The sequence below is a fragment of the Cupressus sempervirens genome, chromosome 11 (genome assembly GCF_028749045.1).
Source record: "Cupressus sempervirens isolate cs-2001-9-10 chromosome 11, ASM2874904v1, whole genome shotgun sequence".
Classification (NCBI taxonomy): domain Eukaryota; kingdom Viridiplantae; phylum Streptophyta; class Pinopsida; order Cupressales; family Cupressaceae; genus Cupressus; species Cupressus sempervirens.
In genome coordinates this window covers 625,725,184-625,746,668 of record NC_143128.1, presented here as the reverse complement: position 1 = coordinate 625,746,668, position 21,485 = coordinate 625,725,184, and positions in this window count along the sequence as shown.

The window sequence follows — 21,485 nt, the reverse complement described above, 5'->3', positions numbered from 1 at the left end:
TGTGAGGACCCTTTGTGTTCCATAGGATGACCCTTGATTAGTTAGCCATCTTCTTAAAGGTTACCTTTATGGTCTACGAGATTTGTCTATCCAATCTTCTACATTTGATCTTATTGTAACAAACCATTATTTCTTATAATTCTTGATCTCAATGATTCAATCTAACTATATTTATGTATATAATCTAACTTCATTTTATAATAAAATAATAATTATGAAACATTTCTAATTATCTTTAAGAATCCTCACATTTAAATTATATAAAACTATTACTATGTTCTAGTAATAGTACTATTACAAAATATGTAAATATAATCTTACTTCCACATATTCCTAAATAGAATTAATAATAAACATTACTTCGCATAATTAAATATTCCTACACTACCATTTTACATACTTACCTTAACCGGTGGTGATGCGGGTACTATTATTATTGTATGTACGTTGACATGACCATAATCTCTCCTATTTATTATCCTTCCAATCTCGTGAGCTGATGTGGTTCGTCTTCTTCCTCCTTCCCGACGGTGACGGCTTTGATGGGTCCCATGGCTATACGTTGATTATGAAGTTGGTTATTAATCAACTTCCATTTTCCTTGTATTTTCCCCTCCTCGACGACTGTTCACAGTATTGTAAAGAGTAATTTGCATACATGTCAATCAGTGTGATTGCCAAACTTTCCTACACTTGACTAGGTGGCGGTTGATATGTCTCTGTTGGGGTCTTTCCTTCTTCCTCCCTATATCCTTTGATTAGATGTGTTCCCCTATTTATATGTGGGAATGGGCATGGGTTGCGACCCATCATTATATATATATTTATAATGTTAATCAAATTGATTTCCCATACTATAATATTAGTGGCTTAGTTATTACCTTTATCTATTGATTAATTAGTAAATTTAATTAGGAGTTATACTTTATAATTCGTATGTAAACATAATTGATTGTACTAAATAATTTTGTATTATTAGAAATAGTTGTATATTTTAAATGTAGTATTATTTGTACATTTAACAATTATATCTCATGACTAGATATAATTATTATTTGATTTATCATAACCTATAAATTATATATGTCGTAATTGATTAATGTATGAAACATTTTTATGGATTTGGGCTCATGATAGTCTGCCCTTCCCGAATTTGCTTGTCCTCAAGCAAATATTTTAATAGTTACTTTTAGCGCCTCATAATAGCTTCCTCCTATTTTACATAGGAATGAGTTTATATCTATTATCTCACAATGTTGCCACAAATTGATAACATATTTTGTTCTTGTTCATCAATCTTTTTTTTCTTTTCTTTGGACTTGCATCACCACATCTTTCTTCAATTTGGTTCATTTTCCCTCTCTTACATTGATGGTCATAACTCCAAGGCCCTTTGCATTTAAAACATAGATTCATTTTTAATAGTTCCTCCCTTTCTTAACACTTGTGTCCCTTGTTTCACAAACCTTGACATATATAACGTGGTCTTCCTTGATTACTTTTCTTCAATCTTTCACCTTCTTGGGAAATTTTATTTAGGAAGCTATTTGATTTCTCCTTTATCACATTAGTCTCGACCTTTTTTGCTTTTCTAATGGCTTCTTCTAGATTTTGGGGCTCAAAGGGTTTCACTTGTGTTTTAATGGATTCTTTAAGTCCTTCTATGAATAAATGAGTGATTTGACCTGGCGATAGATTTGAAACCATTACAGAAAGATCTTGGAATTGATTTGCATATTCTTTTACTAACTCTAATTGTTTTAGGTGAGTTAGTTGTTGGAAGTACCACTCAGGATCCCTTAGATCAAACCTACTCATCAATGTTTGAGTAAATTCACTATAGGAGGTAAATTTTTTGAGCCCCAAGGAAATTGGGTTGTAGTGCCACCATTTGTGGGTTGCTCCTCTTAAATGAAGTATGGCAAACTTGATAGCACCTTTTTCAATCATAGGACTATAGGATAGATATGTATGTAACTTTTGGACCAATGATTTAGTTGTTTCTTCTCTTGACCCATTAAAACATGGTTTTACCTTATTTAACTTCTTTTGAAGGTCTTCATCTACATGATGTTTCTTTATATTTTCCATGAGTTTAGATTCATAGTATTCTTTAAAGGGAATAAGTTGTCAAAGATTAGGATCCAAGCAGGCATACATTTGTGCAATTTCTTCCATGCTATTAGTGGTCATTCCATTATCTGCAACAGGTTCTTCTCTCAAAATAAACAAGGGAAGTGTTTCTCGTGGGACTGAACTTTGTGACGAGGGTTCATTTTCCTCATGAGTGGAATGATGGTCCCTCTATGAGTTAAGTCTCTCATTTTTGTTATTATTACTACTTAATTTTTGTAAAGCTTCCAATAGTACCTTATTGGAGTTCTCAGTCCTTTCAAATCTCTCAATAGTTTGCTCTATAAAGTTCCTTACGTCTTGGGTTAGTTCCCTTGCCATTGTTCTTTAAGGTGTGATAATGCATGGACTAACCAATTCCACAGGATGACAGGATTATGCTCTGATACCACTGTAATGTCCCCACTCCTTGGGACAAATTTACATATAGAATTTATTAGCAACATTGTCTATTAAATTGAATTCTAATGATTGACAATCAAGAAATTTCGTTATTTCTACACACCCTTAAAGATCCCTTTAATCAAGCTTCCTAACCCTCTAGGAGGATCCCCTATGTCCCAAGGGATGATCCTCAGCCTTCCTTCCTAAAACTACCTTTCAAGTCAAGCTTCATAATCCTCTGTGAGGACCCTCTATGTTTCGTAGGACAACCCTCGATTAGGTTGCCATCTTCTTAAAGGTTACCTTTAAGGTCTACAAGATTTGTGTATCCAATCTTCTACATTTGATCTTATTGTAACAAACCATTATTTCTTATAATTCTCAATTTCAATTATTTAATCTAACTATATTTATTTATATAATCTAACTTCTTTTTATAATATAATAATTACTAAACATTTTCAACAATCTTTAAGAATCCTCACATTTAAATTACATAAATTAGATTCGTAATAATACTATTACTATGTTCTAGTAATAGTACTATTACAAAATATGTAAATATAATCTTACTTCCACATATTCCTAAATATAATTAATAATAAACATTACTTCACATAATTAAATATTCCTACACTACCATTTTACATACTTACCTTAACCGATGGTGATGCGGTTACTATTATTGTTGTATGTATGCTAACATGACTAGAATCTTTCCTATTTATTATCCTTGCAACCTTCCAATCTCGTGAGTTGATGTGGTTTGTCTTCTAACTCCTTCTCGATGGTGACAACTTTGATGGGTCCCCTAGATATATGTTGCTTATGAAGTTGGTTATTAATCAACTTCCATTTTTGATGGTACATGTTATTGTCCTGGTATTTTCCCCTCCTCGATGATTATTCACAATGTTGTAAAGAGCTTGATTTGCATACATGTCAATCAGTCTAATTGTCGGACTTTCTTACGCTTGACTAGGTGGCAATCAATATATATATATATATATATATATATATATATATATATATATATATATATATATATATATATATATATATATATATATCTTTTGGGGTCTTTCCTTCTTCCTCTGTATATCCTTTGATTAGATGTGCTTCCCTATTTATATGTGGGAATGGGCATGGGTTGCGACCCATCATTATACACACACACACACACACACACACACACACACACACACACACACATATATATATATATATATATACATATATATATATACATACATATATATACATACATATATATATATACATACATACATATATATATATACATATATATATATGTATGTATATATATATATGTATGTATATATATATATATATATATATATATAGATAGATAGATAGATACATATATATATATATATATATATATACATACATATATATGTGTATGTATATATATATATATATATATACATACATATATATGTGTATGTATATATATATATATATGTGTATGTATATATATATATATATATACATACATATATATGTGTATGTATATATATATATATATATGTATGTATATATATATATATATACATATATATATATATATATGTATGTATATATATATATATATACATATATATATATATATGTATGTATGTATATATATATCTATATACATATATATGTATATGTATATATACATATATATATGTATGTATATATATATCTATATACATATATGTATATAATATACATATATGTATATATACATATATGTATATACATATATACATATATGTATATGTATATATGTATATGTATATATACATATATATTTATACACATATATGTATATACATATATACATATATACATATATGTATATGTATATATGTATATGTATATATACATATATATGTATACACATATATGTATATACATATATATGTATACACATATATATGTATATACATATACATATATGTATATAATATATATGTATACATATATGTATATAATATATACATATATATGTATACACATATATATGTATATACATATACATATATGTATATAATATATATGTATACATATATGTATATAATATATATGTATATAATATATATGTATACATATATATATATATATATATATATATATATATATATATATATATATATATATATATATATATATGTATACATATATATATACATATATATATATATATATACATATACATATACATATAATGTTAATCAAATCGATTTCCCATAGTATAATATTAGTGGCTTAGTTATTACCTTTATCTATTGATTGAGTAGTAAATTTAATTAGGAGTTATACTTTATAATTCATATGTAAACATAATTGATTGTACTAAATAATTTTGTACTATTAGAAATAATCATATATTTTAAATGTAGTATTATTGGTACATTTAACAATTATATCTCATGAGTAGATATAATTATTATTTGATTTATCATAACCTATAAATTATATATGTCGTAATTGATTAATATATGAAATATTTTTATGAATTTGGGCTCATGACAGGAGTGTGACCCAAGTGCTTTCCACACCAACCACAGAGTGTTTAGCTCCCCCAGGGTCCTTCCTGACATGAAGAATGCTCTGACCCTGGCATGAGATGCCTAGCAACTCATAACAAGAGGATCCGATGGATCCAGTACAACCATGAAATTTACTACTACTCTTAGATAGTGGAATAAGTGAAATAATGACACATCTACACATATAGAGTGATAAAATGAAATGACGACATATCTACACATATGATGTAAATTAAAATGAAATAATGTCCAGATTTAGCTAAAAGAAGAAACAAAAACACAATCGAGTCCATTCTATCAGTATCGGTGGTAGAGGGTAACAAAGCATACAATATCCATCTCTAACCCTCCCTTAAAGCCATATTGCACCCATCTCTTAAAAGAAATAAAACATCACATGTAACTAAGTGAAACAACATACACTCATCTACAATTAGCAATAGCATCTAATTCAAGAATTGTACTCACATCAAGGGGGAAGGAAATTCCATATTCAATAGTAGCATTTCTTTTTTTAAAGAAAAAAAGAAAGATAGACAATCTTTGGTAATGCACCCAAGGTCATATGCATGTGAGGTGACTGCAAGAAGTTGGGTCACAATTTCGCGGAAGTCAAATCTACGAAATTGTACTTCTCAAAAATGGGTACCCGATTTTGCTAGAATCCGGTACCTCTTTCTAAATTCATGCTTTGGGCACCCGAGCCAGGATTTAAAAATTGAGTACTTGATTTTTAAAACTCGGATTGGGTGCCCAAGGTGCTTAAAAATCGAGCACTCAATTGCTTTATAAATCAGGTACCCAATTTCAAAAAAAATCTAAACCCGATTTTGACGTTTTTGAAGTCATTTTCACGACTTCAAAAATGGGATCCTGATTAGAGACAGATACGGGAGCCCGATTTTTAGCTTTACCGACCCCTTTTGGTAGTCTTCGATATACCAGGTATTTTAATATGTTTTGTACTATTTTACTTAATTTTTTTCAATTTTACATTTTATATGTACGTTATTTTATTGCTTTTTTTCAGTTTTAATATACGTAAAATTGTAAATTTACATTGTTAATGAGTATATGTTTAGATTATTGTATTTGTTAATTAAAATATAGTTTCATAAATGTTCATTTAAAAAATTATTATTATAGATGTTTTGAAATGTATTTAATTTATGTATTTATTACAATGTTGAATGATTAGATTAGATGTAAATTCATTGTTTAAACATGTAATTACAAATAAATATAACCTCGACCTAGAACCATATAACCTCGATCTAAATTCATTGTTTAAACTATAACCTCAACCTAGAACCATATAACCTCGACCCAAATTCATTGTTTAAACTATAACCTTGACTTAACCATATAGTTATGTACAATAAAACCCTAAACATATATAACTAAGTACTTAATCACGTAACACCCTGCCAAGGGATCCAAACACAAAACTTAGTATTTAATGATTTTACTTAAGTTGTATTGTACTTTGTTTCATGGATAAAAAATGGATGATGTAAACTATTTTATAAATGTATATTCTTTCAACGTTTCATACCCTGTGACATGTACAGTGGATGATTGTGCATTCCGAATTAATTTGCCAAGTGGCATTTAGAACAAATGTATATTATTTAAATGGATTGAACTCAAGTAGTTATTCTTTCATGTGGATGTGTTATTTATTTTACTTTTAGTACTTATAATTATTTAAAAATGAAATGTAAATGTGCTCATTAAGGAATGTAATCTCTTATGTTTTTTATAAATGTAAATTATAGTATGCATGTTATTGCTTGCTTAGTAAAACTTTTGATTAGTTATTTGGATCCCTTGGTTGGGCGTCATATATGATTAACTATAATCCCAATTTTAACCAAAATTATAATCATAACCCTTACTGTCATCCTAACCATAATCTTAATTTGCTAAAACCTACACTAGGTAATATATAAATAATTAAATAACTAGATCCTAAGAACCAAGTACTAATTATATAAATGTCAAACCATAATCATAACCTTATTTATGATAAACTAAATTATCCTAGAGGAGCATCATATATACATCTACATGTCATACATGTGAATCTAAAAACATTTACATATCTAATTACATCATTTATTGTATAGGAAGGATAACCCTAAACCAAATTGAATATCAAACTAGATTGAAAGCTAACCCTGGCCCTTACCTAATTAATATTATACTTATAAACCTAATTATATATCCCAACTTAATAATACAAACCAAATTTAACCTTGAATCCTTTCCCCAACCATTAACCAAATTGAACCCTTACCCTAAGATTAAACCAAGATAAACGTTGACCTTAAGACTAAACCGAATCACCCTAAACTTAAACCTAACTCAATAATATATTCAACACTTTAAAACAAAATTTAAACCTAACATTTTTGAATTAATGTCAAGGTTTTTAATCTAAAAGCTCTAACTATAATTCTATACCTAAAACCAAATTCAACACTTTAAAACTTAATTCAATTTATTAACTCTTGTCCTAATTGAAACCTAAGCATAAACCTAATCAAATAGTAAACCAAATTGAACCCTAATCCTAAAACTAATTAAACATTGATATCAAGGTCTAAAAATGATACATCATAAAAAAATTAGAAGAGAAGAATGAATCAGGCATCTAATTAAATAACCCTCCCTCACCATCAAGAGGTGGAAATGGAACATCGGTGTGAGTAGGAGGAACTACACCCTTGGATGCCTAAGAATATATCTAGAGAAGTGAATAACTTGTCTTTCCACTAGATGCCTAAACCTTTATATCCTAAGTGAGTATTCATCATAATAGTAAACCTTGCTAGCTCAGATGACCACCTATGTCTAGACTATCACCTAGTACTGTGCTACTCTCAATATTCTCTAGAGTCCCCTAATGACATCTTCTTATGTGGGCTCTCCTTTGGCTTCCTGCTCCAAAGGCCCATGACAAAACATCAATAATTTAATATAAAAAAATAATTTTAAAAAAGGGGCATTGATTCATTAATTAATCCTAACATAATTAATCAAATCAAGTTTTTAAATCCCATGGCTAGAACTATTAATTAAATGCATTAATTAAAATGATCAATTATCCATATCATCACTAATGGAAAATGAAATTAATTCCCACCAATAAAGCTTAATCATGTATTGATCAATCAAGGATTCAACCTCCACCACTCATGGAGAATGAATCCAAACCATTGAACTCCAAAAGATTTCTATAAATGTGCCATCAACTCAAGCTTTTGAGATATCTACATTTTTTGTAATAAGGTTATGCAAATCATTCTAGGTGATTTGCAAGTGCTTCTGAGTGAATTATGGGCATTTTCAAGAGCTAATCCATATTACAAGATCATAATCTCATTACACTTTATAGCTTTCTAGCATCATACAGGGTTTATTTAGTGTGACTTGAGTTCACATGATTACATCCATTTTATGATTGCATGCGCCTAATTTACAAAATATTAAACCTTGACATTAACTTTTAAATTCTAATTATGTCAAGTTAGAACCCTTATCCTAAACCTTTATATCCTAAATTCTTAACCCTTAGACTGACTAAGTTATCCTAAATGGTAAACCTTTATCCTAAAAATAATCATAAATGCTAAGCCCTTCTCCTAATTCTAAATAAAAATATTAACCTTAAATGTTAAACCTTAATCTTTACCTAAACTATGATTTACATGTATAAGGTTAGGGTTTAACATTTAACATTTAAGATTAGGATCTAGTATTATGATTCGTATTTAATTCTAGAATAAAAATAGGATCTAAACTATTATAATTTAGATTTTATAAGTTTATTTAGATTTATGGGTATGTGCAGGATCATGGTGTACCAAACTATGGCCTTAAGTGGCAATGAAAAATCAGCAAATCAGGTTTATGTCAACTTGACACATAATTTTGAAGTGGTTATGGACTTTATATCAAAAATTTGTGAGAAAATAATCTGTAAGAAATTGAATGTAGTTTCTAAACTACTAGGCCTTATTAGAAGAAAAATAAAATTAATTGGTCAAAAGTTTGAATTTTAATGTAGTACTAAGAAAATTTCAGGGCGAAAATAAAAAGTAGGTGTATGTCTGACCACCTTAATCAAAATCAAATCATAATTTTTTTAATATAATTATAGATATGAAAAGTAGACTCATGCTCGAATGTGACGCATATTTTTCGATATTTTTATTCCAAATAAATAATTAAAAATAAATTTTCTACCAAAACTTTTTTGGAAAAAAAAAGTCTCATGTTTGACCACCCTAACTAATAGAGAATTTTACCAAATTTTATTTTATTTTTCTTATACTAGGCAAAGTATAGAATGTGACGCAACTTTTAGATTTAAAAAATGTTATACCATTTGAAAGTTATAGCTATTTTTCAATCAGTATGTCAATCAACAAGCTTTACAATAATCTTCATTGATAATTAACTAATAAATACTTATCAAACTCAAAATTTGACAGAAATTATATTGATGGAATCTAGAGAGCGATATTAAAAAACTCTTTTTGTTTCATTCAATTTCGATCAAAATAACATTGTCAGACAGCTACCTGAAGTCTAAATATCACTAAAACCCTCTTTAAACATGTCTTTTGGGTTGACCGGGTAGGCTTGGTAAACACTAAGCCTAATCGGATATCCGATCCAAAATCGGATATCCGATCTCAAATCGGATATTTGATATGCTCCGGTTGGGAAATTTCAAATCCCAACCCATTTTGGAGGGAAAATTAGGTTTAAACATTATAACTTATGATTTATAAATTATTTCACTTATATTACTATGAAAAGACGTATTTTAATATATTATATATATATAATAACATAATGTAAAGATATAAGATATAATCTAGTAATATATAATAATATATTATGTTAATCTTATTACAATCTATAAATATAATTTATATTATTATTATTTTTACTAAATATAATAACGTAATATATATATATATATATATATATATATATATATATATATATATATATATATATATATATAATACTTATTATATATTATTATATTAATATGCATGTAATTTATATATATATATATATATATATATATATATATATATATATATAATAACGTAATACATAAAAATATGTATATATATGTTATTAATATATATAACAACGTAATATTTTTATTAAATATAATAATATTATATATATATATATATATGTATGTATGTATGTTATTAATATATGTGTATATTATTAATATATATCAGTCAAAGGGGTCATAGGTCAACCATTGACCCACTTTGACGCATTAAACGACGACATATGTCCTTAGGGGTCCTAGGACCCCTAGGGACATATTACAATGGTTAATATGGGTCAAAGGGGGTCATAAGGTGACCTATGACCCCTTTTGACCCATTAAATGAGAACATATGTCCCTACGAGTCCTAAGACCCTAAGGGACATATTTGAATCGTTCATATGGGTCAAAGGGGGTCATAGGGTGACGTATGACCCCCTTTGACCCATTAAACACCGACATATGTCTCTAGGGGTCCTAGGACCCCTAGGGACATATTTGAATGGGTAATATAGGTCAAAGGGGGTCATAGGTCCCTTTGATCCATTAAATGACGACATATGTCCCTAAGCATACTACGACCGCTAGGGACATATTCGAATGGGTACTATGGGTCAAAAGGGGTCATAGGGTGACCTATCACCCTCTTTGACCCATTAAACGACGACATATGTCTCTAGGGGTCCTAGAACCCCTAAGAACATATTATAATGCATAACATGGGTCAAAGGAGGTCATAGGTCTCATAGGGTGACCTATGACCCCCTTTGATCCATTAAACGACGACATATGTCCCAAGGCGTCCTAGGACCCCTAAGGACATATTCGAATCGTTCATATGGGTCAAAGGGGGCCATAGGGTGACCTATGACCCCCTTTGACCCATTAAAGGACGACATATGTCCCTAGGGGTCTTAAGACCCCTAAGGACATATTCGAATCATTCATATGGGTCAAAGGGGGTCATAGGGTAACCCGTTAAATGACGACATATGTCCCTAGGGGTGCTAGGACCCCTACAGACATATTCAAATGGGTAATATAGGTCAAAGGGGGTCATAGGGTAACCCGTTAAATGACGACATATGTCCCTAGGGGTGCTAGGACCCCTACAGACATATTCAAATGGGTAATATAGGTCGAAGGGGGTCATACGTCGCCCTATGACCCTCTTTGACCCATTAAATGATGACATATGTCCCTAGGGGTCCTAGAACCCCTAGGGACATATTCGAATGGGTCATATGGGTCAAAAGGGGTCACATGGGTCATAGGTGACCTATGAGCCCCTTTGACCCATTAAACGACGACATATGTCTTTAGGGGTCCTAGGACCCCTAGGGACATATTCGAATAATTCATATGGGTTAAAGGGGGTCATAAGTGACCTATGGCCCCCTTTGACCCATTAAAGGATGACATATGTCCCTAGGGGTCCTAGGACCCCTAGGGACATATTCGAATGGGTAATATGAGTCAAAGTGGGTCATAGGGTGACCTATGACCCCCTTTGACCCATTAAACGACGACATATGTCTATAAGGGTCCTAGAACCCCTAGGGAGATATTCGAATAGTTCATATGGGTCAAAGGGGGTCATAGGGTGACCTATGACCCCCTTTGACCCATTAAACGACGACATATGTCTCTAGAGGTCCTAAGACCAATAGGGACATATTCAAATCGTTCATATGGGTCAAAGGGGGTTGACCCATTAAGCGATGACATATGTCACTAAGGGTCCTCGGACCCCTAGGGACAAATTCGAATGGCTAATATGGGTCAAAGGGGTTCATAGGGTGACCTATGACCCCCTTTGACCCATTAAACGATGACATATTCGAATGGGTAATATGAGTCAAAGAGGGTCACAGGGTGACCTATGACCCCCTTTGACCCATTAAACGATGACATATGTCTCTAGGGGTTTTAGAACCCCTAAGGACATATTCGAATAGCTCATATGGGTCAAAGGGGGTCATAGGGTGACCTATGACCCACTTTGACCCATTAAACGATGACATATGTCTCTAGGCGTCTTAGGGGTCCTAGGACCCCTAGGGACATATTTGAATGGGTCATATGGGTGAAAGGGGGTCATAGGCTGACCTATGACCCCCTTTGACCCATTAAACGACGACATATGTCTCTAGGGGTCCTAAGACCCCTAGGACATATTTGAATCGTTCATATGGGTCAAAGGGGGCCACAGGTGACCTATGACCCCCTTTGACCCATTAAACGATGACATATGTCTTTAGGGGTCCTAGGAACCCTAGGGACATATTCAAATTGTTCATATGGGTCAAAGGGGGTCATAGGTGACCTATGACCCCCTTTGACCCATTAAATGACGACATATGTCCCTAGGGGTCCTAGGGACATATTTGAATGGGTAATATGGGTCAAAGGGGGTTACAGGGTGACCTATGATCCCCTTTGACCCATTAAACGACGACATATATCTCTAGGGGTGCTAGAACCCCTAGGGACATATTTGAATCGCCATATGGGTCAAAGGGGGTTACAGAGTGACCTATGACCCCCTTTGACCTATTAAACGACAACATATGTCTCTAGGGGTGCTAGAACCCCTAGGGACATATTCGAATCGTCCATATGGGTCAAAGGGGGTCATAGGTGACCTATGACCCCTTTTGACCCATTAAACGACGACATATGTCGCTAGGGGTCTTAGAACCCCTAGGAACATATTCAAATCGTTCATATGGGTCAAAGGGGGTCATAGGTCACCCTATGACCCCCTTTGACCCATTAAACGACGAGATATGTCTCTAGGGGTCCTAAGACTCCTAGGGACATATTCAAATCGTTCATATGGGTCAAAGGGGGTCATAGGGTGACCTATGACCCTATTTGACCCATTAAACAATGACATGTCTCTAGGGGTCCTCGGATCCCTAGGGACATATTCGAATGGGTAATATGCGTCAAAGGGAGTCATAGGTCACCCTATGACCCCTTTTGACCCATATGAACGATTCGAATATGTCCCTAGAACCCCTAAGGACATATTCGAATCGTTCATATGGGTCAAAAGGGGTCATAGGGTGACCTATGACCCCCTTTGACCTATTAAATGATGACATATGTCCCTAGGGGTCCTAGGACCTCTAAGGACATATTCGAATGTGTAATATGGGTCAAAGGGGGTTACAGGGTGAACTATTACCCCCTTTGACCCATTAAACGACGACATATGTCTCTAAGGGTCTTAGAACCCTTAGGGACATATTTGAATCGTTCATATGGGTCAAAGGGGGTCACAGGGCCCTTTGACCCATTAAATGATGACATATGTCTCTAGGGGTCCTAAGACCCCTAGGGACATATTCAAATCGTTCATATGGGTCAAAGTGGGTCATACGGTGACCTATGATCCTCTTTGACCCATTAAACGATGACATATGTCTCTAGGGGTCTTCGGACCCATAGGGACAAATTCAAATAGCTAATATGGGTCAAAGGGGGTCATAGGGTGACTTATGACCCCCTTTGACCCATTAAACGACGACATATGTCCCTAGGGGTCCTAAGACCCCTAGGGACATATTCAAATGGGTAATATGGGTCAAAGGGGGTCACAGAGTGACCTATGAACCCCTTTGACTCATTAAATGATGACATATGTCCCTAGGGGTCCTAGGACCCCTAGGGACATATTTGAATCGTTCATATGGGTCAAAGGGGGTCATAGGGTGACCTATGACCCCCTTTGACTCATTAAAGGACATATGTATGAATCGTTCATATGGGTCAAAGGGGGTCATAGGGTGACCTATGACCCCCTTTGACCCATTAAAGGACGACATATGTCCCTAGGGGTCCTAGGACCCCTAGGGACATATTCAAATTGTTCATATCGGTCAAAGGGGGTCATAGGGTTAACCCATTAAACGACGACATATGTCCCTGGGGGTCCTAGGACCCCTAAGGACATATTCGAATCGTTCATATGGGTCAAAGGGGGTCATAGGGTGACTTATGACCCCCTTTGACCCATTAAACGACGATATATGTCCCTTCGGGTCCTAAGACCCCTAGGGACATATTCGAATCGTTCATATAGTCAAAGGGGGTCGTAGGGTGACCTATGACCCTCTTTGACCCATTAAACGACGACATATAGGACCCTTAGAGACATATTTGAATGTGTATTATGGGTCAAAGGCGATCATAGGTCACCCTATGACCCCCTTTGACCCATTAAATGACGACATATGTCCCTAGGGGTCCTAGGACCCCTAGGCACATATTCGAATTGTTCATATGGCTCAAAGGGGGTCATAGGGTGACCTATGACACCCTTTGACCCATTAAATGACGACATATGTTTCTAGGGGTCCTAGGACCCCTATGGTCATATTTGAATGGATAATATGGGTCAAAGGGGGTCACCCATTAAATGACAACATATGTCCCTAAGGGTCCTAAGACCCTTAGGAACATATTTGAATCGTTCATATAGGTCATAGGGTGACCTATGACCCCCTTTGACCCATTATGACATATGTCCCTATGGGTCCTAAGACCCCTAGGGACATATTCTAATGGGTCATATGGGTCAAAGGGGGTCATAGGGTGACCTATGACCCCCTTTGTCTCATTTAACGACGACACATGTCTCTAGGGGTCCTAGGACCCCTAGGGACATATTCAAATCATTCATATGGGTCAAACGGGGTCATAGGGTGACCTATGACCCTCTTTGACCCATTAAACAATGATATATGTCTCTAGGGGTCTTCGAACCCTTAGGGACATACTCGAATGGGTAATATGGGTCAAAGGGGGTCATACGACGACCTATGACCCTCTTTGACCCATTAAACGATGACATATGTCCCTAGGTGTCGTAGGACCCCTAGGGACATATTCGAATTGGTAATATGGGTCAAAAGGGGTTTAAGGGTGACCAATGACCCTCTTTGACCCATTAAACAATGACATATGTCCCTCGGGGTCCTAGGACCCCTAGGGACATATTCGAATGGGTAATATGGGTCAAATAGGGTCATAGGTTGACCCCCTTTGACCCATAAAATGACGACATATGTCCCTAGGAGTCCTAGGACCCCTAAGGACATATTAAAATTGTTCATATGGGTCAAAGGGGGCCATAGGGTGACCTATGACCCCCTTTGACCCATTAAATGACGACATATGTCGCTAGGGGTCCTAGAACCCCTAGGTACATCTTCGAATCGATCATATGGGTCAAAGGGGGCCATAGGTGACCTCTGACCCCCTTTGACCCATTAAACAATGACATATGTCGGTATGGGTCCTAGAACCTGTAAGGACATATTCGAATCGTTCATATGGGTGAAAGGGGGTCATAGGGTGACCTATGACCCCCTTTGACCCATTAAACGATGACGTATGTCTCTAGGGTTCCTAGGACCCCTAGGGACATATTCAAATCGTTCATATGGGTCAAAGGGGGTCATAGGGTCACCTATGGCCCTCTTTGACCCATTAAACAATTACATATGTCGCTAGGGGTCCTCGTACCCCTAGGGACATATTCGAATGGGTAATATAGGTCAAAGGAGATCATAGGGACCCATCAAACGACGACATATGTCTCTAGGGGTCCTAGGACCCCTAGGGACATATTCAAATTGTTCATATGGGTCAAACGGGGTCATAGGGTGACCTATGACCCTCTTTGACCCATTAAACGATGACATATGTCTCTAGAGGTCCTCGAACCCTTAGGGACAAATTCGAATGGCTAATATGGGTCAAAAGGGTTAATAGGGTGACCTATGACCCCCTTTGACCCATTAAACGATGACATATGTCCCTAGGGGTCCTAGGACCCCTAGGGACATATTCGAATGGGTAATATGGGTCAAAGGGGGTCACAGGGTGACCATTGACCCCCTTTGACCCATTAAACGATGACATATGTTTCTAGGGGTCCTAGAACCCCTAGGGACATTCGAATCGTTCATATGGGTGAAAGGGGGTCATAAGGTGACCTATGACCGCCTTTGACCCATTGAATGACGACATACATCTCTAGGGGTCCTGGGACCCCTAGGACCCCAAGGGACATATTCAAATCATTCATATGGGTCAAAGGGGGTCATAGGGTGACCTATGACCCTCTTTGACCCATTAAACGATGACATATGTCTCTCGGAGTCGTCGGACCCCTAAGGACATATTCGAATGGGTAATATGGGTCAAAGGTGGTCATAGGTCACCCTATGACCCCCTTTGACCCATTAAATGATGACATATGTCTCTAAGGGTCCTAGGACCCCTAGAGACATATTCAAATCGTTGATATGGGTCAAACAGGGTCATAGGGTGACCTATGACCCTCTTTGACCCATTAAACAATGACATATGTCTCTAGGGGTCCTCGGACCCCTAGCGACATATTCGAATGGGTAATATGGGTCAAAGGGGGTCATAGGGTGACCTATGACCCACTTTGACCCATTAAATGATGACATATGTCCCTAGGACCCTTGGGGACATAATCGAATTGGTAATATGGGTCAAAAGGTGTCACAGGGTGACCTATGACCCTCTTTGACCCATTAAACGACAACATATGTCCCTTGGGGTCCTAGGACCCCTAGGGACATATTCGAATTGGTAATATGGGTGAAAGGGGGTCATAGGGTGACCTATGACCCCCTTTGACCCATTAAACGACAACATATGTCCCTAGGAGTCCTAGGACCCCTAGGGACATCTTAAAATCATTCATATGGGTCAGAGGGGGCCATAGGGTGACCTATGACCCCCTTTGACCCATTAAACGACGACATATGTCGCTAGGGGTCCTAGAACCCCTAGGGACATATTCGAATCGTTCATATGGTTCAAAGGGGCTCATAGGTGACCTATGACCCTCTTTGATCTATTAAACGACGATATATGTCGCTAAGGTTCCTAGAACCCTTAGGGACATATTCGAATCATTCATATGGGTGAAAGGGGGTCATAGGGTGACCTTTGACCCCCTTTGACCCATTAAATGACGACATATCTCTCTAGGGGTCCTAGGACCCCTAGGGACATATTTAAATCTTTCATATGAGTCAAAGGGGGTCATAGGGTGACCTATGACCCTCTTTGACCCATTAAACGATGACATATGTCGCTAGGGGTCCTCGGACCCCTAGGGACATATTTGAATGGGTAATATGGGTCAAAGGGGGTCATAGGGTGACCTATGACCCCCTTTGACCCATTAAACGACGACACATGTCTTTAGGGGTCCTAGAACCCCTAAGGACATAGTCAAATCGTTCATATGGATCAGAGGGTGTCATAGGTGACCTATGACCCGCTTTGACCCATTAAACGATGACATATGTCTCTAGGGGACCTAGGACCCCTAGGGACATATTCGAATCGTTCATATGGGTGAAAGGGGGTCATTGGTGATCTATGACCCCCTTTGACCCATTAAACGACGACATATGTCGCTAGGGGTCCTAGAACCCTTAGGGACATATTCGAATCATTCATATGGGTCAAAGGGGGTCATAAGTGACCTATGACCCCCTTTGACCCATTAAACGATGACATATGTTGTTAGGCATCCTAGAACCCCTAGTGACATATTCGAATCGTTCATATGGGTCAAAGGGGGTCGTAGGTGACCTATGACCCTATGACCCCCTTTGACCCATTAAACGATGACATATGTCGCTAGGGGTCCTAGAACCCCTAGGGGCATATTCAAATCGTTCATATGGGTCAAAGTGGGTCATAGGTGACCTATGACCCCCTTTGACCCATTAAATGACGACATATGTCGCTAGGACTCTTAGAACCCCTAGGGACATATTCGAATCGTTCATGTGGCTCAAAGGGGGTCATAGGGTGACCTATGACCCTCTTTGACCCATTAAACAATGACATATGTCTCTAGGGGTCCTCGGACCCCTAGGGACATATTCGAATGGGTAATATGTGTCAAAAGGGGTCATAGGGTGACCTATGACCCGCTTTGACCCATTAAACAATGACATAAGTCCCTAGGGGTCCTAAGACCCCTAGGGACATATTCAAATGGGTAATATGTGTCAAAGGGGGTTACATGGTGATCTATGACCCCCTTTGACCCATTAAACGACGACATATGTCTCTAGGGGTCCTAGAACCCCTAGGGACATATTCAAATCGTTCATATGGGTCACCTATGACCCCGTTTGACCCATTAAATGATGACATATGTCGCTAGGGGTCCTAGAACCCTTAGGGACATATTCAAATCGTTCATATGGGTCAAAGGGGGTCATAGGGTGACCTATGACCCCCTTTGACCCATTAAACGATGACATATGTCTCTAGGGGTCTCTAGGGGTCCTAGGACCCCTAGGGACATATTCAAATCGTTCATATGGGTCAAAGGGGGTCATAGGGTGACCTATGACCCTCTTTGACACATTAAATAATGACATATGTCTCTAGGGGTCCTCCTCAGACCCCTAGGTGCATATTTGAATGGGTAATATGTGTCAAAGGGGGTCATAGGGTGACCTATGAGCCCCTTTGACCCATTAAATGACGACATATATCCCTAGGGGTCCTAGGACGCCTAGGGACATATTCGAATGGGTAATATGGGTCAAAGGGGGTTACAGGGTGACCTATGACCCCCTTTGACCCGTTAAACGATGACATATGTCGCTAGGGGTCCTACAACCCCTAGGGACATATTCGAATCGTTCATATGGGTCAAAGGGGGTCATAAGGCGACCTATGACCCCTTTTGACCTGTTAAATGACGACATATGTCCCTAGGGGTCCTAGGACCCCTAGGGACATATTCGAATTGGTAATATGGGTCAAAGGGGGTCACAGGGTGACCTATGACCCTCTTTGATCCATTAAACGACGACATATGTCCCTTGGGGTCCTAGGACCCCTAGGGACATATTCAAATGGGTAATATGGGTCAAAGGGGGTCACAGAGTGACCTATGACCCCCTTTGACCCATTAAACAATGACATATGTCCCTAGGGGTCTTAGGACGCCTAAGGACATATTCGAATCGTTTATATGGGTCAAAGGGGGTCATAGGGTGACCTATGACCCCTTTTGACCAATTAAATGACGACATATGTCCATTGGAGTCTTAGGACCCCTAGGGACATATTCGAATGGGTAATATGGGTCAAAGGGGGTCATAGTATATATATAATATATTATGTATATATATAATATATACTATGTATATAAAGTAATTATATACTATATAAATATAAGAACAAATATATATACATATATATACATATACATACATATACATATACATACATATACATACATATTTATATATATATATATATATATACACACACACACACATATATATATATATATATATATAAATTATAAACAATGTCAAAAGTGTGCATATATATATATATATATATATATATATATATATATATATATATATATATATATATATATATATATATATATATATATATATATATATATATATATATATATAAGTATATAAATATATTTATATATAAATATATATTCATATTTTTTTTAATATAAATATATTTATATATAAATATATATTGATATATTTCTTAATATAAATATAAATTTAAAAATAAATACATATATGTATTTATATAAAGCAAATATAAATACATAAACATATGTATTTATATTAATAAATACATAAACATATGTATTTATATTAATAAATACATAAACATATGTATTTATATTAATAAATACATATATACAAATATTTAATTACTATCACAAACTATTTTTCCTTCCAAAATTTTGTGGGGAACATATCTAAATCGGATATCCGATTTTACTGGCATCAAATTCCAACTTATTTGCTATCCCTGCGGACTCGAAAACATCACTTTTTGACCTTTTTTTCATAGGTTTTATAAAAAGTCGCATTTTGGGGCCCAACCAATCAAAAAAAATTTGAAAATACAACCTTAGGTGTCCGATATTGTCATTTGAATGGGGAGCAGAAGTCGTCGAAAGGCTAAACGCAAAAGGAAGTTATCCAATGAAGACATTGTGGCATATAGGGAAAGGGACAAAATGAGACACCGAAAAAAAAGACAAGGTATGATAAATATTAGTCAAGTTGACGATGAATTAGTCGAAGGTGAAGTCATAGAGTCAGATAATGAATATGTATAGTTGTAGAATGAAAATGTACCTATTGAAAACAATAATGCCGAAATTGAGAATTTAGAGAATGAAAATTTCGAGGACGAAATGCTACCAAGTCATAATCTAAATTGCATAATTGACCATGTCGAACATGACAATGCACATGAATCTAATGCACAAGAACCTTACATATCTCCTAATTATAATTGAAATGAAGGTTCTAGAACACCAAAATGGATAATTGAAATTGATGAAACGATTATTACCAATTTGGAAGGGAAATAATCAGAAAGAACCATTTGGTTATGGGCTACAAGACTATATAACATGTTCGTCGGCAACAAGACAGTGGTGGAGCAATGTCAGCTTTTCATGCACTTATTAAAGATGCAAAAGATGAGACCTATGCTTTCCAAATTGAAGATTCGTGTCATTAAAAAGTTGGAAAGAAATGCCATTATTGTGAAGAATCTTTTCAGTGCTCTTAATAGCATTGGAAAAAATAGCAGGGAGAAGGATAACAGAGCTGCTCGAAGGGTTATTAGAACCTCTTTAGTAAGTCATCATTTGAGAAAGGGTAGATATATGAGACAAACTTGTATTGATTTGAATCTAAATCGTACTACTTTGAGAAGAGCACTTAATCAACGAGAGAAAATTGATGATCCTCTTCAAAATGAAACATGGGCATTTGGTGGGAGACTTCCACGTATTGATAAGAAGCTATCTGATGATGTGAAGGAAAAAATTACACAGTTTTGGCACTCTAACTCATGGGTATCACACAATGCTAAAGACGTGTTAAAGTTGAGAATTGGCATCAGAGACCGCACGCCACATCCTAAACAGTATTTGGAGGTAAGTCAAACTATTTTGTTCAAACAATTTAGAGAGAGTCATCCAAGTCTTCATATATCACAAAGGGCTTTTGAATCTTTGAAGCCATTTTATTGTGTGCCACTCAAAATTCAAAATACATGTTGTTGCAAATATCATGTTGAGTTTTCTATGCACCAAAAACTATTACGCTCCATCCGTTCTACTTTGAATACTAAAGAAATGTTGGAGGATTGTGGGGCTAGTGGGCTTCCAAAATCATCAAGAGACTTGCTAGATCAACTTTTATGTCATAGAGTTGATGGTTGTTTCTTTTATA